The sequence below is a fragment of the Oxyura jamaicensis genome, chromosome 2 (assembly GCF_011077185.1).
Source record: "Oxyura jamaicensis isolate SHBP4307 breed ruddy duck chromosome 2, BPBGC_Ojam_1.0, whole genome shotgun sequence".
In the NCBI taxonomy this organism is placed as follows: domain Eukaryota; kingdom Metazoa; phylum Chordata; class Aves; order Anseriformes; family Anatidae; genus Oxyura; species Oxyura jamaicensis.
The window spans coordinates 28,890,718-28,913,091 of NC_048894.1; the positions used below are offsets into that span (position 1 = coordinate 28,890,718).

Sequence of the window (22,374 nt, forward strand, 5' to 3'; positions counted from 1 at the left end):
GACTTTGGTTATATCAAGTCATACACTGTCTACATAAAATCCCTATTACCAGCCAGTGCAGATTATTCCTGGGGCTACTCTGTTCTGCCACTCCAAAGAAATGTTATCAACTGCAAATTTCATGGGCATTGATTTTGAAACTTATCGGCAGTCTACCGAGTAAAACAAAAAATATCTGTGTTTACTAAATCAGGATTGTTTCAAGAGAAACTCCACAATACAGTAACATTCCCAGGTATTTCTTTTTGAAGTGTGACCAATAATTGATCCTTTTAATGGATTTTTCTTCACACAAACTAATGTGGAATGCTAAACTTAGAATTTCACAGGGGACTTCATCAAGTGTCTGATCAAAGCCTTACTCATTATATTCATCTTTATCATGTCTTTGTGAATCATTACTAACAGAACTATCTTTCAGTCTTTTATGAGAGCAGTTTTTATATATCTGCAATGATATTTTTGGTAACAGATTTTCAAAGCAAGTTTAGTTCCAGCCATGAAGAACCACTGAGCCAAACTCCAGAAGAGAAACGCAGGGGAAAATAAGTTAACCTATCAAAATTGTCAGATGGGGACAGTGAACTGCATCACTTCAGATTCATTTAACATCTTAACTAATAATTAGTTTGTAAAAGAGGAACCACTTTGATAAATAAGGTTAGGCAAGCAAAAAACACTTCCAAACTAAAAGATCAGTGCAAGAAATACAGAAGTATCTGAGATACTATAAGGAATTTATTGACAGAAGAATATTGACAGAAAATTTCTTTTTTAAAATAAATGAAGACTATGTTTCTTTGATAATGAATGTGAATGAACAGCAAAAGAAAAAAAAAATTACAATTTTTCATTAGGTAGGGAAGTAATGCACCTGAAAAGTAACAGAGTGAGAAATGCGTCGGCACTATAAAAAAATAAGCAAACAAATAACAAGCAAGCAAACAACAATCATTTGAACCCTCCCACCAATTCCACTCTCCAAATGAAAAAGACAACCCAAAACCTATTTTTCCAAAATTCCTACTTTTCCTATGGAATGACAAAATAAAATGACTGAGGGTTCCATAAAAATAAAAAGATGACTTTTGGAATGTTTCTTTAATGTGTTTAGAATGCTTTGCAATTAAAAAATTAGCCTTAAACATATAGTTTATGGGAGTAATGCTTGCGCTCCATATTATTTAACAATTTCCATTGAAAGACCATATCTTAATTGATTATTATTCTCCCACTTTTAACTAATTCAATCTATTACACAATCAAAAACATCCCATGACTCTTTGGGTGATGATTTTGGGGTTATTTTGCCTGGATGTTATATTTTTTGAGTGGTGAACTAACAAGACATAAACTCTGGAAAAGAAAAAAATAAAATAACTGAAAAATTCACTAAAAAAAAGGACTACACTGATATTCTTTCAAGCTAGAACAGCATGAACTTTAGCAAGTAGAAAGTGTCTAGCACCAGAGAGACACCCCTTCACCTACTCAAAGTAAGAAAAGAATGCTCAGAAATATAATAAAGGTTTAAAAATCACAAGTCACACAACTCCCAGCAGAGAGAGTAATTGGAGAGCACTGATCAAAGATTTCTTTACACCAATCATGCGTTACCCTGTCTGTCAGATTAATTAGGCAGGTGCCATCCTGCCAGCGTGAGAAGCCTTGCTACAACAGCCAAGCATAGACATTCTTGGCAATTGATGCTCTCACTACAAAGTGCACCTGGAGCAGCTGCCTCCATGTTCCCAACACTGCCTCCAAAAGGGCACATGATGGCAAGCATGACGGCAAGGAGCGGAAATAAATTGTTATAAAACACTGTTATGTAAAGAATTGGAAAAGAAAAACTTCAAATAAAAAAGAAAATAAAAAAAAAAGAAAAAAAAAGGAAAAAGAAAGAAAAGAAGAAAAAGGAAAGAGAAGAGAAGAGAAGAGAAGAGAAGAGAAGAGAAGAGAAGAGAAGAGAAGAGAAGAGAAGAGAAGAGGATTGAGAATTTGGAGTAGGAGAAAGACTGTGAGTGATACCAGCATTGGTAGTTCAGGACTGCAACTGCCAAATCCTACCTAAAATGATGTGGTAAGATAAAGTGTCATATACCCTCAGGGCAAACCTTCCAAAACTTTCAGCACCACAATCTACTAAAATAAGATTACATAGTGTTTAAACTATATTTAAAATTCTGCACAATATCTCCAAACTTTTATTTAATTCACTTGAAACATGCATGAAATTGTGCTCTCATACACATTTCTCTCAATAGCAAAACCCACTTATGCTCCATTCTTTAAAATGTAGAAAATCACCTTTCAAATATATATGGAATTTTTTATCAGCATTTATAGCCTTATCACTATGGTTATAATACTATTACACTTGAATCTTGTACTTTGTTACTAAATGAAAAGAATTCTAGCAAGCAGCCCAAATGTTATACCTTTGGAAAATTCTGAGATGTCCTAGATCATTGCACATTAGTTTTTAAAAAGAAAAATAATGTCCAGTTTCAAAAGCTTGCAGTTCTGGAGAGTAAAATCTTTAACTAGTCTCAGATTTCTGGGCATATTAAACACGCAGTTTTTGGTTCTCTCCCTACACAATACAATGCACTATGGCCTTGGCTCTGCCCTCAGCTACATTCAGATATGCTCTGCACAAAGCTGTACAGAGCTGTATATAACCTGAAGACAAAGCAACTTTTCTGAAAGCTGCATCTGTATAATGGTCTTCCTGATAATGCAGCTGCCAGACAGGATTTCAGTACATTGTTTTTTAAATATATAGGGAAGATGATTTAATAATGGTGAAAAAATATTAAATTCTCTTACACATGTAAAATGAGCAGAAGGAATCAATAATTTGTAGAATTAAGGATGGGTCATTCTTTCCCCATTCAGTTTTAGAAAAGAACAATTTGAGAAGTGGTATGCGATATCTTTCCATCCTTAGGAGACAATTCCACAGTTTTGGAATGGGTTGAATATGTTTTACATTTAGCAAGTATTCATTACATAATTTTTCTTCACCATCCTTAATTACCCTATTAAGCACATTGGTTTTTGCATTTGCACTTATAGCAGCTGCACTAGAGCTGCAGGGCAAAAATATATAAAACCTGGAAGAAAGATTAATAAAACATTGTCTTTTCCATTTAATAAGTTCACTTTCTTTTAATGGAAACATTTGTATTGGTAGATATTATTTCAGCATTGTAAGGTAATAAATCACATAAACTGTGTATTATTAAAGCTGACTGAACTGCCAGGAAGAAGTATAATCACTCACTAATGGCATAACTTGCCTTTAAGCTTTTCTCATTTTACTTTATTTCTGAGGAGTCACTTTGTAATGTAAAATATTATTCAAAACATAGAAAGTGCTGCAAATATAATGAATCAGAAATCATTCTTGATCTAAACTTTCAACTTCGGAAAGAAGTTATGAATTTACCATGTTTTACATTAACTAATCCAGTTAAAATAAATATTTCAACTAATTAATTAAAAAGTCTGTAAGAATGTAAAGCATTCTTAGAAACAATTTCTGAGTTGCTTTATTTTTCAGCAGCCTGGATACTTTACAATATATCCATCATAAAACAGGAAAAATAGTTCAGCCACATATTATGTCAGCATGAGACCATGCTCTCTAAGTAGCATGCATACAATAAAGAGTAAGAAACAGAGTAATGAGAAGCACCAATTTATTCACCATTAGCCATCATCACTGAAAAGGCAATTCCAAATTGCTGGTTGCTGTACCGCTAGCACCAGCTGTGTGGAAGCTCCTGTCCCTGTGGAGCAGGCTGTCATGTATTAGGAAACTGAAATCTTAAATGTACAGATGAAGGAAGCAAAAGGAGAACAATTTTGATTTTCCTTGTTCCCAAAGTCCTATTTTTATAACATTAATAACAGTGTTCTATTTATGTAAATAAATAATCTGGGAATATCTCGTTATAATTCCTTCTGGTATCTGACAGTAACAACCCTATTCCAGGCTTTCTGTCAGCATCATTAAGACCTTTCTCCTTTTAGTGAAAATCATTCCCATTGAGATCTTTTTGAACCATCTCTAACTGTGGAGCTAAGCTAAGGCAATTATTAAAAACCAGAAAAATTACTCTTTTAGAAGCATCAGAAGCATATTGCAGCTTGGACTAATGGGCTGTATAGGTTTTGGTGCCAAATTTCAGGTATTAGCTACCATTTTACAGGACTTATCCTAAAAGTTCCCCTCCTACTCAAAGTAGGCCATGTATACAGGGAAAGTTCTTTTGTTTAAAGAGTGGCATATGATTAGCACACATATCACAATATCTGTACACATTTAATAATACTTTGAGTTTTCTATGTGACCTTTTTATGTCACCACACTAAATGTCTAAGAAACATTTTTTGAAGCTTTTGGAATAGCTTCCTAAAACAACTTTTACTACCATCCCCCTTTTCCTGAGCTGTTTCAATTGAATTGCTTGTGAAGGATTTTGAGAACGAAGGAAATGTGACTCAGTTCAGCGTATTCCCTCCCCCCAAGAAAATACACACAGAGTAAAGATTCAGTGCAGCTCCATAACACAGACATGTCACACCAGTAAAAAGAAAATGAAATTATCACACAGCTTTTTTAAGTCTTAATCTGACTTGTCATTTTATTTCAATAACTGAATTAGCAATATCAAAGAGTTTGGACACAGCTGTCAATTCCTCCCAGCTGGTGGAGAAATATTTCTTCCTTTCTTTCTAAAAATTAAACATTTCAATCCCATAAACAGACATGTGCCAGTGGTTAATTAGGGAACATTTTACAAGAAGAACTAAAATTTTTCACCAACACAACGGGCAAATATTGACATTTTTACAACCACAGCCATACCACAATTTAATTTCAGGTTGTAGAGCTCTTGAAGGCCAGCAGCTGCCACCCCAAGAAGCTCAGAAACCCAACACTTACTGCCAATCCCAGTTTCCTGATACTTATTCAGACTGGCAAGAAACATTCCTCCTACATCTCTTTCAAATATCTGACAGCTTGGCCATCCATTAAATGCATCTCATCAAGATGTCACTGTATCACTATATAATTCTTCTTCCCAGCTAGTGAAAAATAATACGATGTGTAGGAAGCTTGGGGGGGGGGGAGGGGGGTTGGGGCGCTCCCAGTTCCCATGGTGCTGGCTTGCAGTTCCAGAAGCCTGACAGGCAGGAGTTAAGCCATAAAGTCAGCAGGGCAAAGGCACAGGACTGATGGGCGAAGGCCAGTAACAGATTACACTGATTAACAGATACTCTTCTTCATTGAGAACCTGGAGAGCAGTGTTAGCTGCTAGGCAGGAAACAAAGAGAGATCTGCATTTAAAATTGATGTAACCAGTTGCTGAAACTCATGCCACTCCATTCTGGCCAAGGGCAACAGCTTAGGCTCACAGGGAATAAATAAGGCAAACTGGGAAAAAGCAAAATAAAGTAATTCAACAATGACCTCACCAAATCCCTTTTCCTCTCCTCTCCTTTCCCAAAACTCCTACAAACTTTTCAGTAAAAACAACCCAGCTAGCTATGGCAGCTGTGTAGGTGTAATGCCATCTTCCTGAACTGAAAAATGGAGCCAAAACCACTGCAGTGGCTACTCACATACACACACCAATGTACATAACATAACATATAATTAAATGCAATTAAAGAGGACAAAAGACAGACCAGGCCACCCCTCTAGAAAACCTCTCCTGCCCGAAGACGAGAGATTGGGGAGAAGGTGGTAAGGGTTAATTACCAACTGGAACCCAAGTGCTTTATTTTTGACAATTCACAATGTAAATCTGTTTAAGCGACAAAATTTTAACTAAGCACAGACGTTCTGTATTAACAGAAATATCCAGCTATTACGTCAGTCATTTTTAAACTTTTATATGGGTGGTCTGAAAAAATATTTATTTTCCTTTGACTTACAAACCACTACCCAGAGGCTAAAAACTACAACAAAAAATCAGTGTCAAAGACCAAATATTTAATATAACCACATTTGAACAGTTTCATAAATGTGGTACTGTTCATACTCTATTCAAGACTGTGCTCTGCAACACATGGGAAAAAATTGAAACTTTTATATTACAGGAAAACTGTATGTGCAACAATCACTGTAAAACAGGTCCAATTTATTTTATCAAAACAAGGTCATCTTCAGTAAACACCGCTTCATCTTTTCAGGGATAAGACTGTCGGTCAGTTTGGAAGTGGTGCAAGATACCCATGGCACCCTACACCAGCCCTCTCTCACTTCATTGTCTTCACTCTGAGGTATTAGTGGAAGACAGAGAATCAGTAAATAATCCAGAACTTCATCTTGTTAGCTAAAACTGGTTTCCATTCTGAGATTTTTTTAACTTGCATTTATATTTGCCAAATGTTCAGATGATGTTTTCAAGTTCCATATATCCATCAAGCTGACATATGAATATGAAGCTTTAGATAAAACAGTTCAGCCGATTATACTGAAGAAAAATTCATTGCTTTTGTGATTTGACACACACTCTGAATGCTCAAATTTGTAACCTTACTGTCATTTCATACCTATATCCAAGAAATTTACCTAGCATGTGTAAATTTTAATTAGATAAAGCAAAATGAGTAGTTGGAGAACTTAGGAGGAAATATTTTCTAACAGCAACAGAAACCAAACAAAACATTCTCATATTTATTCATCTGGTAGAATTTTGGTTTTATACTTCATACACTGTTACACTACCAGAGACTGTGTAAAATAGCAACACTTATAATTCAACATAGTTCTTTCAACACATTTATCACTTTATTTTCTCTATTAGTATGGAATAATCAACATGTCTTTGAACATTCATTACTCCTGTCAGGTTAAGCATCTATTGGGTTTAGTAGCAATGATAAGCTCATTTTGTACTCTCTTGTTCTACTGTGAGGAAGTTAAACCCTTTTATATATATATATATATATATATATATATTTTACTACTCAACAGGTCAAAATAAATTATTGCTCTCAGCATTAAAGATTTCTGGAATAAAGGGAAGAAACAACCATAACTCTTTTGCTTAAATCACTAATGACTTTCATTAAGGAAAATTTATTAGAATGCTTGTTAGAATGCATAATACAGGGTTTGGTATTTCAAAATGTAAACACTCACTCACATGAGCTTGATCTCAGAGAATAATGTTTCTGATAAAAAAGCTAAACTTTTAATATAAAATTAAAATATATGTGCTCCACTGTACTATTATCTTGAAGTGAAATGGAAAAGCAGAAGTAGACACAACCTTCTGTCCTTTACCAGTCCATGGCTGAATTAGGAAGTCTCATCACAGATGGTAAAGAATATGAAATACAGGGAAGGTCCTCTGGGTTTGCTGTTCACCTGTCTCTTTTCAGCACCACCAAATTCTCATTTCCTCAATTAATACCTGCCAGAATCTGTAAACTGACATCCCTCTACAGTTACTATTATTTAGTTTGACCTTGCTAACATGAACAAGAATGTGTAATTATGATAATGAACCAATTATTTTTATACAATATAGCAATCAAAAAGATTTCCACTCCCTCCCTTTTCTCATGATACTTGAACATTCTGGTTTCATTTCATCTTCCATTGCTCACATGCCATCATTATCATTAACATTTTATTTGGAGTTTTTATTGCTTATTTACAAAATAAAAAATAATAATGGGAAAAAAGAGGTTTCAGAATATTCATAACAGTATGGAGAAGGTCTGATTTATACTGGTATAAATTTTGAATGAAAACACATCTCTCTGTTAGGACAATCAACTCTCAGTAATGCAACAGCTACGCTATTATATGCATTACATATTTTTTACACTTGTATAATAACTAAGGATGTTAGTTACGATTTTTTTTAGTAGTTTGCAGACAATTCTGCCATATCTGCCTTCCAAGGGACTTTTTGTGCCATCATTTTCATAATTTTCATAGGATTTTGTCCAATAATTGTTATATGAAACCCAATAAACTTGGAATAATTTTAACTGCTTAAAGCCCTCTGATTATGAAAATAAAGTGTCCAAGTTATTGTGAGGCTGGATCTGTCATGTACAGTGGAAAACCAAATAAATTAAACTGAGCAGATAGAGGTGACTAAAGGTGAGCTGTTTTCTGCTTACTGAAATATCAGTCATTAAAAAGTGTTACCTTAGGAAGACTACTGACTCTGTTAAAACACACACAAACACACACACACACAAAAAAATATATATAAAAATAATAATGATAAAAAAAAAACTCTTGGCTTTGTCCTGAATGACCATAAAGTGGCAAAAAATTGTGCTATTTTAGAGAAAGGAATTTTTCATCTCCTGATCAGAAATGAATCTTTCCAGCCTTGGTATGATTTATGCTCAAACTACATATACACATAAGTTGCTGAAGAAAAGAACAACAGTCTTCTGCTGCCATTATTACTTTTTTAAGTCAAAGCTAAATTTATCTGACACAGATTCAGTTATGACAAACTGTGCAGACTCACAATCAATTTTTGACTTGAGACAACCTAAGTGCACAACAGCCAGTTAGCTATTATTGTCTAGGGAACAGTCTTCTTTACTCAGACATATTTATAACTGGAACATAAATATAAACCTAAAACTCTCAACATTTAATTTAAACAAGCTGCAGTTTATTGTTATCCTCTTAAGAATCCTGTCAGCTTTCTTAGTCTATCTGTAAGGCTACCTTATGTATAATACTGTAGCTCTATTTGTAAATTGTGTTAAGAAAAAATAACTGCTACTGATTTAAAAAAAAAAAAAAAAAAAAAGTTTTAAATTTTCTGTAGGAAGTATCCAAACCTTGTTATGAGATAGACCATCTAGTGTTCTACATGGAATTCCTCCAGGTCTAAGAAGTAAATAAGCTAAACATACCTTTCTGCCACAGGATTCAATCTCTGCTGCCGAGGAACTTCACAAATGACATGATTCCACTATAGCCATCACATTTGGACAAGCAAACTCTTTGCAGTGAATTTAGAAGAAAGCTGTAAATAAGCAGATAAAAGGTCAAAAGGTAAAAATTAAACAAATTGCCCATACAAGTTCCCCGATGATTCACTAAGCAGAGGGATGGTGTGTTGTGATGATCAAAACTATGTAGAGCAGATAGTAAATTCAGTATTAACGTATACAAGAACAGATGACAATAAGTTTATTGTAATGGCTCTCCCTGCGTTTCCAAGCTTACTTTGCCACACATGACCCTGGATGCTTTCTAATTTCCCTGAATGGCCCAACATTCAATTCTGCATAGCTTTATCATGTCTGTAAGGTCATTCCACACATTTTTTGTGTGTGTGAAAGACTGCTGCCAGGCATCTGTTTTGAACTTTTTTCCTCCCTTTATTCCATTTATGCTATCTGATCACATTACTTATATCCATCTCAAAGTTCTAATTTAAGAGGACATTTCTCTGAATCATGATTTAACCTTGCCCATATGTTTCCAGATGCATTGAAAGAGATTTTTATTTTCTGTCTGAAGCTAATAGAAAGCTAATAGAAAATAGAACAGTTAAACAGTGTGTTACCTGTCAGCAATTACTACACCAAATTATTAAGATTAAATCTTTACAGAGACTTATTAAAATAAAGAAAAACTCCAACCTGCAGACAAATGAACAGGGCCAGGCAGCCAATGGATATAAATTGAATATACTAAGTACAGCACATTGCCACCAAGTAATGAACAATACAGGCTGAATGATTCTGCATTCAAACAATGACAATTCCAAGTCCTTTTGCTACCAGAAATATGCCAGGTAAACAGGAAAAAAAGAAAAAGAAAAAGAAAAAGAAAAAGAAAAAGAAAAAGAAAAAGAAAAAGAAAAAGAAAAAGGAAAAGAAAAAGAAAAAAAAGAAAAAGATCATAACTATTAATAATTCTCTTCTACTCCATTTGCTCTATGTTACTGGTGAGATCTAGTTGATTTTTTTTGCCAGAGTTTAGAAACACCCTCAGCTTTATTGCTCATGTAACCTCTCTCTTCTCTCTTTCTCCGTGAACACAGAAGAGCAGAACAAGTCAAAGTTAAAATGGGCCATGATGAGGACAACTTTTTCCTTAGTTGCACCCATCTTTACTATATTGAAAAAACTCAAGCTCTCGCCTCCAGGGATAGGATTATATCTAAACTAATTTGAGATCTTCTATTTTAGTTTGTGCTGTTTAAAAAAAAAAAAAAAAAAATCAGTAAATTTACGTGTAGTCAAAACTTTTTGTTATTAAGTTTTGACATAATCTAGATCTTACTATACAAATCATTCCTCTCCACATATAAGACATTGCCATTTTATTCTGACATCTGTAAAAGAACTGCACTAACAAGATGCAATTGTCCTTTTCTTTGCATCCTCGTAATTCTTTTTTTTTTTTTTTTTCTTTCTTTAAACTATTGAAGAACCATTTGTTCATCTATTCATTATACTTACCCATTGAATGACAATAAAACACACACAGGAGATGTGTGTTTTCTCTTAATGAAAATTAACCTCAGAGTAGTCTTACTGATATCTTGAGACAAAGGTTACTTAAATATTCTAAATGATTTTTCCACCAAATTGACAATGTACTCCTCTCACCCACATTATAATAAAATGTCCACAAGCCCTTACCATATAAAACAGTTTTCACTAGAGGATGGATTGCCTATTCTTGACATTTCAAAATTAGTGATTTTACATCTAAGGATTCAGTAACAGTTCACATTATTCAGTAACTGTTTATGGCTTTTTTAATTTGATAAGTGTAAAATAAATATCAGCAATTAAAAATTCAGACTTGTCCCCTCGTAAGGTCAAAATAGAAATGCTTTAGACTTCAGCCATAAGGTCAGTAAATTCTATCAAGACTCACATGAGAGCATTACTTAAAGAAAATGATCCCTTACAAAAGCAGAAAGACTTGCATTCCCGTGACTCATAAATGTAACTCTCCTGTCTTATGTAATTCCAGTGATTTAATGCACCCAACAGTTGATGTAGATGTTCTTCCCAACCACTCACCAATAACTAAACTTTAAATCTTGAAAAAGAAAATAGAGTTCGGAACCTTCCACTAATAAACAGTGGCGTCACAAATAGAATTCAGAAGAAACACATTAAGTGAAAGGCTGAGATTTGGTGCCATTTACAAAAGAATCCGCAACAGATTGCAGAAGCAAACATACAGACACCTGAAATTAATTGCCAAGAACACAAATCCCTCAACTTGCAAACAGAAACCTAAATATTAGAATAATATAAGTATCTCAGTTTCCTATTCTAATATACATTCTAATTATATTAGAATATACATTAAAATATGTACATTAGAATATACATGTAATATTCTAATATCATGAGGCAAAACTAATGTTAACAAAGATACTTTGACTACAGATGATTCCCTGACAAGTGTAGTCATTACAGTTACCGAAAGATATAAACCCAAGAAACCAAGATCTTTTTAGCTTCACAAACATTTCAGTTTTGAGGAGACTTTTTTGAGGGTACTTCATTAAATCACAACACTTGTATCAATAATACTTAATAATATACTTAATAATACTTAATAATGCATTTTTATATTCTGTATTTTCTGTGTAAATCCCTTAAATAGACTTAGATTATAATATCTAGAATTTTCACCTTCTGTTTAGTAACTTGCTGGCTCAGGTAATTTATTTACAGATAGCTAGGCCCTCTTGACAGAAATTACAGTTTTCTAACATACATGTGACCAGGCATGTGCACACACACTTTTTCCTTTTCCTCTTTTGGGCATAACAGTATTAGAAACATGTTCATTAATAATAATGAATAATGGCATTGGAAGAATTTCTTCAGATTTATTTATACAATCTGGGGCTTCTTGGATCAAAGTAGACTTTTGTACAAACATTACTGATAACATATCTAAGCATCTTTAAGTGATGCTGAAATGAAAAATAGTTTAATTTTTTTAAACCATTACGAAATACTCTTTGTAGAGATATCTGTTCATCTTAACAGAGAGAAAATGACAGGGAGCAGGGCAGAAGGGTAGGAAGTCAGGTGAGTGAGTAAAGGGTAATATTAAAGTGAACACCATGTTACAAGACCTGCAAGGTTCTGATACAATACTAGTGGAAGCAAACTTGAAAGAAATTAGATTTTGTCTGTGCATTTTCTGTGTTCTTTGCACAGTGGGGAAAATTCTATTTCTAGCCTTCATACTGATATTATTTCACTCTTCCATAAAGAATTTCCATTTCTATCAGTTACAGCACACTGTACCCTTTGCCTACTTGTTTAAAGAAAATGAATAAAGTACTTTCCCATATGAAAATGAGATCTGCTACCTTTTATTATTATTATTATTTGAAACAGACAGAAACGCAAACACTGAGGGACACCAGTGTGAAAATGTACTAACATCACCATCCCAATTACTTGAAGGGCCAACATGGATAAATGAAAAAGGCAATCATCTGCCTCAGCATTTACTGAGAGCATTTTAATGAAACTTTCCTTTTTCTCTGCCTTTGCTATACTTACACAGAATGAAGATATGAAATTCTTTCAATACCTTTTCATGTCCTAACATCATTACAATTCCAGAATACTATCTAGTCTGCTTTGTATCCAATTTTGATACCACTGGCTCCAGGAAAGAGCAAAAACACTCCTGTGGGACTTTACCTAATGATTCTTTCACATTTTACTACAGGGATTGACACAAATGGAAAAAATAAATAAATAAAATAAAAAGATAACAGAGATTTTACTCATTGCTTTGCAATTTGAACATAATTTGGAATGCATCAAGAACTTTGACCATAATTAATATTTGCCAACTATATGTTAATTAATTCTAATGACATTAAAATAATCTCCCATTTTGTTGCTATCACATGACAAAATGTATAAAACTAATTAATTCCTACTAGATTTTATTTCAAACTACTTATAAAAGGATCTTACATGATTAAATTTCACAATAATATTCCACAAGAAGATCAAAACAAGCTCTTCTATAGACCATGAAATACAGTCACTTGAACTCACTAAAAAATTAGTTTTCAAATATAAAACGTTGTGTTCTCAATAATAGTTAAAACACATTTGTTTTAAAATGTGTAATAGTAAAAATAGTAAATGGGGCACCATAACATAATTTATATTTGGATCTCATTTCCTTGTAGATTCAAGTGATTGAACAGATTAACATGACCTACAATTATTTTTATGTTACTTGATGTTTTTAATATCTAACTAAAGAGATAATGAAGGGTTAAATGTTGACATGTGGCTAAACTGAGCATTAATTAGCTAAGTACATGCATACTCAACAGATACAGCTTAATGAAGCAGTCTCCTAACAATACTGTGATCATAACAAGAGCTATCTCTCTTTATTATCATAGACCTACTGGTAGACTGCTGCAAATTTTAACCTCAAATGACATTTAAAAGTTAATAATACATTACAATCAGGGTCATTTCACAGAAGTCCTGGTAGTCTTTGCTGTTCAGTTCATGGTTGGTCCTGATAGCACTTTAAAACCAAAACAAGTTGCTGCGTATCACCCCTAAGATGAGCACGTACTTCAATGACCCCTCCATATCACAAACACAAAAAATAAAAATAAAATAAATTACAATTAATTCATTGTCACTTTTCTTGTTATTTGATTGACATCTGTGGTACAGGATTTAATGGTTTTTCTGTGCAGAACTGAATGTATAAAACCTATGTAAACCTGAAAAACATATGCTCATTAAGCGGTAAACTAAAATATTCCAATCCATTATGCTCCGGAAACTGAGAGTAGGCTTTTTAAACAATGTACAGAGATTTAACTACAGAATTCATTAAAATTAATTCAAGTCATTCAGCTAAAATTTACTGCCATTGAAAAAGTTATCCTTAAAGCAAATCCAATAAAATTTAAGTACAAGCTGTGGTGCCTGAATATTTTAAATATTCACTGGACATAAATATTGTTGTGAGGCTACAGCATAAAGCTGAAGGACAAAGACAGAGCTTTACAATGTGTGTGTCCAGTAATCGTGGTAATACATTATTATGTAAGTTATAAATGTCTAATTACTGGTGTTCTTTTATTTCACTTATTTTGACCACTTAAACTGTCTCAAAAGTGCCTATCTACATTTGCATTTTAATGAATAATAATTGATATTTATTCAGCACATTCTATTCGTATCTCAGAGTTTCATTTAGAGATTAATATTTCTTATTACCTAAAACAAACTATTCAGAGATATTCAAGATCTGGGAATTACTAGTGAGTGAGCTGTGGGTAGCATTATAATTTGGCCAAGCTGTTGGCCTCAGTTTTAGCCATTTTGTTGCAGTTACTGTCAGTGGGACACCTGGTCTTTAGGAAGTTACACTGCAGTTCCAGGAAGATGAAAAATTAAAAACACTGCTCACTGAGACGCCTGAAGGAAGATTTCAATTTATGCCATTTTTGCCCAAATAAGGTCTGTAAATCACCCAGGATAAATGAGTAGTAATCACTATTTCCCCACAGTAATACTTATTGGAAAGAAAACATTGATCAAAAATGAAAAATATAATTTTACCCAGATACCATAAGCTTATGCAAGTTTATGAATCAGACTGTCAGGTGTATATCATTCATAATTGTGCAAATCCAATGAAGATCAGCAAAAAGCTGTAGCATTAATTCCAAAAAGAGCTTCCACCTGGGTTAGTTTATTTGATTTATGGTTTAGACAGTTATAATTCAGTAGGCATTCCAGTGATTTCCTGAGTTTGTCTGGTTTATTTTTAGAATAAAATTAATAAAAAGCATACTTTACTGCCACAGTAGATATGATTACAAAGTTTGCAGCTGTGAATATTCACAATATAGAGAAACAAATTCACACAAGCACAGAACTGACGTTTGGATTTCATGTTCATGCCTGGTTCTATGGCATACCAGGTTTAAATGTCAAGCTCCTGTGAAGAGACATCCCTTCCACTGAATACAAACACACTGAAATTAATGTTCTCACCCATGCATTTTTCTCGGGAAATTCATATTCCAGCATTTTAGAAAGTACATTTCTTAGTACTTTTCCATAGTCAAAGTATTTTTTGTTCTTTGTTTATATACTTCACTATTTCCTAGGATAATGTCAATACTAATCTAAACCAAGCACTTTTGCAATGGGCCACCCTAAATCTAAAAGCTGTCAAGTGAAGGCCTCACACTGAACTGAATCTATCTTCAGATTAATCTCTTCTCATACACAGAATCTAAAAACAGACATTAAGGGGTAGATGCTTCAACTAGTCTCCTAGGCAATGCAGCTTAAGGATGAAGTTAGTCAGTCTCCAGGTAGACATCCAGAATAAATGAAACACATGCTGAAGTGCTTTTTTGTCCTCTCTGGCTGTAACTGGAGCTTACAGTGCCTAACTCAGCCATGCACACCTACACCATAGACAGTTAAAACATTTCTCTCATAATGAAAGACTATGCAAACATTGTAAACCTTGATAGAACAATATTTACAAACATATGTTGTGAAGACATTCTGCCTTAAGAAGGCTGCAGGCAGAGGAAAGTATCCTAAAGGCTAGAGCCAAAAATGTAATCAAATCCAGATAAGACATTACAAATATTTTTAAGAAACTTGGAAAAGATGAGGAAGGATATTACTATATGATATCCAACAGTATAATCTCTGAGAACAAGGATTATCCAAAAAGAAAGCTAGGATCAAGCCATGTAATCCCTGTTAAGAAAAAATAATATTTTCATACAGCCTGCTCTAGATATTTCCTTTAGAGATACAAACAGAAAAAGTGCAGTGCTCAGAAGATTTTAGGTCACATTGACCAAACTCAAAAGATAAATAAGACATGGGAGCTGATAAGGAGATCCAATACTGTTGTTACTATCAAAACAACTTCTAATTTAAAATATATCTTTGTAACTTCACTCTATTATTATAAACCTGGGCTTTTAACTAAACATGTTTTTTACCCAAATATCTCGATGACTCTGATGCATCATTCCATCAGACAAAATGCGACTCAAGAAAGGATCATCAACATTCACTACCCAAGAGCTGGTGCTGAGCTCCTACAAGCCTGCCTGGCAATCCACTCTGCTAAAGCAAGGTTAAACAAGAAGAGTTATTGTGCTGTGACTAACTCCGTAAGTATAAGCCTGTTACATTTTGGCAAGAAGCATTGTAACAGTGAAGGGAGCCTGCATCACAGGTCCATTTTTTCCTGCTTAAAGATTTTTTGTTGTCTGCAAACTGTATATTTTACTGGAACCTTCTCTCTTACCTTTCTTGCAATTTTCCAAATTCAACATTTAGTCCAATGAAGAGGCTGAAAATTGAGGAGGTACTAACTTAAAAATATTCACAATGTTTAAGACAGAGGTTACAACACAGTTTTTGTTGTTGTTGTTGTTGTTGTTTAGATATAATGAAAAAGAGGTAAAAGAAGTAAGATCACAGGATCATGTTACCTAGCAGATTTAAAGAATAAATGTAATCATTGCATTGTATGAAATGGTCTCTGAACTACAAAGAGTCTGGAACCCGTTATAAAATTATTACAGTGATACATTGGAGTGTTTCTGATTCAAAATGTCAGAGCACTAATATTGACATATTTGCCCCTATTCATCTTAATAAATGATTACAGCATGGAGATACCTAGTTCCCACAGATGGATCCCTACAGCTTTACACAGTGGTCCTAGGAAAGCAGTATGACTGCTAGGGAGTTTTTAGGATGAGCCTGCAGCAAATTTTTTGATATGCAGATAACTTCTCTAACACCAGAAAACATGAACATATGATACAGATGATGATGTATGATCACTAGAAGAAAAATATAGCCAAATATACCCTTGTAAGCTGACAAAAAATGGTCTTAAACTAGCCATCTGAACTTGATAACCATGAATACCAATGATTCTGAACATTTTGATGCAAAAGAGCATTAAGCCTGAAAACACTGATGAAAAAAAATATTTTATCAAATATTAGGCTGTTAGCATTTACTAAGAAAGACTGATTTCAGATATACAGGGCTTATTGTATTCTATGAAAGTGGGACATGATCACTTATCTACAAGGAAAAAATGCATTTGAAAAATATTAAAATAACAATAACTAAATGCCACAGGGCTAAAAAGAATACATATTAGGAAGTATAAACAGAGATGCAGATAGAAAGAAAACTGGGCAGACCTCAGTGGGCAGGGCAATGTATACATCCACTAAGTTAACTTAAACATCTTATAGGAGGCCTCCTGTGTAAAATCAATATTAAAAACAAATAAACTGAGAAAGACCAAGGGCTATTACTAGAAAAAGTACATATATACAGGATACAGAATGACACTTGAGTGACTTAAAAATGGCCAGGAGCAGTAAGAGCCGAGAAATCTGGCACGAGCTAGAGGAACACTGAAGATGTCTGAAGCAGAAAAGGGAAGTAGTACTGAAAAGACAGAAAAGAGTCAACCAACACAAAGACAGACAAATTTATGACCATGCGCAGTTCCAATTAAATGCATTTGTGTTTAAAATATGACGTACTGAAGTCTAGTCTAGAACAGCGCTGGACAGAGAAATTATCTTCATCAAAATCTTATTTGACTTTTCATTTCCAGTAAAACATAAGAAATAGCAGAAACCATTACTTTGAGTTTCCAGATATTGCAAACTTTCTCTTGTTTTGTAGTGGCACAGAAGCATAATTTAAAAACCAGAACAATTCACTCTTCCTTTTCCACAACACTTCTCCCCACGCCACCCCCAAAAGAAAACGCAAACACAGCCTTAACTACTACTGCATGCATCACTTAAAACAAACAAACAAACAAACAAAAAAATCTAAATAAATAAACAACATATACATTGCTTTTACTAAACTGGCTTTATTGTTCCCATACGTCTTCCTTCTACGTGCTGTGACGTTTTTATTTGAAGTTTTGCATATTGCAATGCCTGTTTTGTTGATTGACACTGCTCAAAAACTTTATGAGGATTGAAGAACATTAACTTAATCCTCACTTAAACAGTCTTTCTTTGTGCTTCATTGTGCTGGAAACTTGTTACTCGGAAATGTACGCAGCAGAGGCTTATTCTAGGTAGCACTGAATGGAGTTTGATCAGATGGCCTGAAGACCTAAGTGAGGAAAAGGTTGGCAGTATAGGTCATACCTTCCCTTCCACCCAAACTGGCTGAAGAAAGAGGCAGAGGAGGATGTGAAATAAATAAATCAGATCCATCATACAGCTAATTGCAACTGGTATGTTGCTCTAGGCAGGCATTTCTGTTTATGTCACAATTTTAATAAACATACACAAAATGGCTGGGCTATTTATCAGAATATTTCAGGATTCTTCAGGATATACAGTCATTTCTATCCAGCTCTCAAATACAAACTTGCTACATAAATTGATAAATCCAAGTGAACATTTAGGCCAGACACTATCAGAGTTTGTAAAGATTCTATTTAAAAGAGTCATAAATCTTTACATATTGTTACATTATCTTTATATAAAAGTAAGTAAAATACAAAAGCTTTGCAATGTATAGCTCAAAAACCAGCTACAGCAGTTTGATGCACATCTGGTAGCTGGTTAGTATGGGATATGCAAAAGAAAACGATTACAAAAATTGTTGATCAGGGGTCATTTGGCTTTATTGTTCTAGAAATGACTGCTGACGTTACTAAAAATTGTGACAGCACCCTGCAATCTGCTTAAATGCTAAGGCCAAATAAATAGCTATGAGACGTTGGTGAATGTTTTTTTCTAGCAAAAGCAAAATGTTACAAAAAGACACTGCAAGGACATTTTTTTAATTATTATTTTTCTTTTTTTTTTTTAATGTCTAAAATTGTCTCTTGTAATTCCTGGAGCCAGATGAGCCAAGACAGGGTGTAAATAAAGACCAAATCCTACCTGATGTCACTGTGTTTGACCACTCCAGGGGAAAAGAAAAAAAAAAACAACCCTTCAGCAGAAAGAGATTGTGTGTTATCTGAGCTTCACAGCAAAAGCCCTTCTTAAGCATGATTAGGACACATGATATACACTCATCACAGAGTGTGTCAATTCTTATATCCTATACATTCACCTCAGTGCACCTTTCCTAGAGATAAATGGTGATTTCTAATTCACTGAAGAGGAATCCTTTACCACAGAGACTGGATAGCATCTATGTTTCTTTGCACAAGCAACACAACCAGGACTTTCAAACTACTTCTTTATTTAACATGCTAAACATCAGTCAAATATTTCATTGCACCTAACAGATACAGGTTTGTATGTATATTATATCTAAAATATACTTAGATAGATACATACACACAGTGTGAATATTGCTTGTAAGTAATTTTTACCTTCACCTTGCATATTTAAATAGTCTTCAGCCTTGATCTGGAAATAAACATTCCACAAACTCCATAGAAGACTGACCAGAATGTCTCCCAGAGGGTAGCTAAGGTTCCCAAGGGCCTATTTTGGTCCTGTTTGAACATCTTTGCTCTCAATTTTATTTGAAACTGAAAGTTTTCCCTTTTTCTATGGGAAGCTACACAAACATCCCCAAAGGGATATTTTTTCCCAGTACTGTCAGGCAGGCAGACTGCAGCTAAACTTAAGAAAGAAGGTGTGCTCCCAGAACGTGGTAGATAGATTATCCCAATGGGATTATTAGCGTTTTCAATACAGAGCCAGCTCAAAGATCATGCTTGATTTAACTGAGAATACAGAAGACAAAAGCATATGCCTGTGGTGGTAAATTAGGTACATACAAAATCACTGGAAATAATGAAGTCTCAGAAAACATTTAGCTACTTCAAGTAAATAAAGCCCCAGGTAGGCATTCCATGACAACAGTCATATTATGTTTAACATTCTTAGATTAGGAACTTCACAGAATCACAGAATTTTCTAGGTTGGAAGAGACCTCAAGATCATCAAGTCCAACCTCTGACCTAACACTAACAGTCCCCACTAAACCATATCCCTAAGCTCTACATCTAAACGTCTTTTAAAGACCTCCAGGGATGGTGACTCCACCACTTCCCTGGGCAGCCCGTTCCAATGTCTAACAACCCTTTCGGTAAAGAAGTTCTTCCTAACATCCAACCTAAAACTCCCCTGGCGCAACTTAAGCCCATTCCCCCTCGTCCTGTCACTAGGCACGTGGGAGAACAGACCAACCCCCACCTCACTACAGCCTCCCTTGAGGTACCTGTAGAGAGCGATAAGGTCACCCCTGAGCCTCCTCTTCTCCAGGCTGAATAAGCCCAGCTCCTTCAGCCGCTCCTCGTAGGACTTGTTCTCCAGGCCCCTCACCAGCTTCGTAGCCCTTCTCTGGACTCACTCGAGCACCTCCATGTCCTTCTTGTAGCGAGGGGCCCAAAACTGAACACAGTACTCGAGGTGCGGCCTCACCAGAGCCGAGTACAGGGGGACGATCACCTCCCTGGCCCTGCTGGCCACACTGTTTCTTATACAGGCCAGGATGCTGTTGGCCTTCTTGGCCACCTGAGCACATTGCTGGCTCATATTCAGCCGACTATCAACCATCACTCCCAGGTCCTCTGCCTGGCAGCTCTCCAACCACTCATCTCCCAGCCTGTAGCTCTGCTTGGGGTTATTGTGGCCCAGGTGCAGGACCCGGCACTTGGCCTTGTTAAACTTCATGCAGTTGACCTTGGCCCATCGGTCCAGCTTCTCCAGATCCTCCTGCAGAGCCTTCCTACCTTCGAGCAGATCGACACACATACCTAACTTGGTGTCATCTGCAAACTTGCTGAGGGTGCACTCAATGCCCTCATCCAGATCATCAATAAAGATATTGAAGAGGACCGGCCCCAGCACTGAGCCCTGGGGAATGCCACTAGTGACTGGCTTCCAACTGGATTTGACTCCATTTACCACGACTCTTTGGGCCCGGCTATCCAGCCAGTTTCTAACCCAACGAAGCATGCGCCAGTCCAAGCCAAGAGCAGCCAGTTTCTTGAGGAGAATGCTGTGGGAAATTTCTTTTCCATAAGAAATATTATATAATGGGACAGATGTGTATAACATTAAAGCACAATAAATAAATAAATAAATAAAATCTAAAAACAACAGAAAAAGTAGTTTGAAAGACTCATATTAGTACTCCAAAATTTGGGTCAGAGAATGCTACCATCTCCAGTAGATCCACAATTTTTCGTTTCTTTAACTGCTAATTCCAGCAATAGAGGTTCCAACCAAGTGCTGGAAAAGTAACATCAACTTAAAATGCAAGGAATTAGAATGTATTTTCTCTTTTGTCAGAATGTAAATTCAGGCCAAAGGTCATATTTTTCCCTCCCTAGGGAAGGCTTACTACTGCTTATTGTCCCATTTTACCAAATTTAGCCCAGAGCAATTTGCTTCTATTATGGTGCATACCTAATATTGCTCACATATTCAGCCTAGATTATTTACTTTACTGGAACTCCTTTCAAGAATTAACTGATTAGTATGAGCACACAGTCTTAACTCTGGCTACAGAATTAACATACTCACCTAAACCAATCCTCCTAGCAAGAGATTTTGTTGTTGTTGTTGAACATACAAAGGCCTTTAAAACAATTCACCACACATTAAAAAAATAATAATAAAATAAAACAGTGATAATTTTCATCACACACCCTCCTGATTTTAGGAAAGGAAAGAATAATATATTAGACTATTATTCTCAATGAAAGAATATATGCTAACAGAGCATACTAAACAATTTCTGATCTCTACTGCATCCATGCAATCCTGCTGAGTGCACTGAAGCTGACTGAACAACCCCAGATGTACAGTTTGGCTCATGGAGGTTATTCGCACTGCTAACTGAGATATATAACTCTGGCTTGTACCCTAGAGAAATCTACCTCCATTAAAAATTAGGGCTTTAGCTATGAACATAGTGCTTGAAGTAAATGTGACATGTAGGAGAGGTAAATAACTCCCAAAACCACTCTGAAAAAAAAAAATATTATTTGAGGTTTGCTATAATCAGAGACAACAAAAACTACTAGCCAATGTGCACTTAGGACTGTACAATAATTTTGACGTGAAATGGAACTTCAAATGAAAACATCAACTTCAATGCCAGGACAGAATTTGGGGCTGTTATCTACTTTATTATTATTATTATTTCACATGAATAACTGTAATTTCTACTCTTAACTCCTATACTAGTAATCTCTAACAACATAAAGTGACACACATCATGTTACCACAAATAGTTCAGAGATAATGGAAAATAAATTTTATTTAGAGATAACAATTCATTAATGTCTTATAAGGAATCTTGTAT

At 34.9% G+C, this 22,374-nt stretch overlaps 1 protein-coding gene across 6 annotated transcripts in view; it reads right to left on the minus strand.

Annotated features, from left to right (window-relative positions):
* The window catches only part of THSD7A (thrombospondin type 1 domain containing 7A), a 271,309-nt gene that overhangs the window by 228,477 nt on the left and 20,458 nt on the right, over positions 1–22,374 (minus strand). For all 6 annotated transcript variants that reach the window (XM_035319518.1, XM_035319521.1, XM_035319519.1 and 3 more), the window contains exon 2: positions 8,920–9,032. The gene's annotated coding sequence lies outside the window, so the exon portion shown is untranslated. The remainder of the gene's footprint in view (positions 1–8,919; positions 9,033–22,374) is intronic.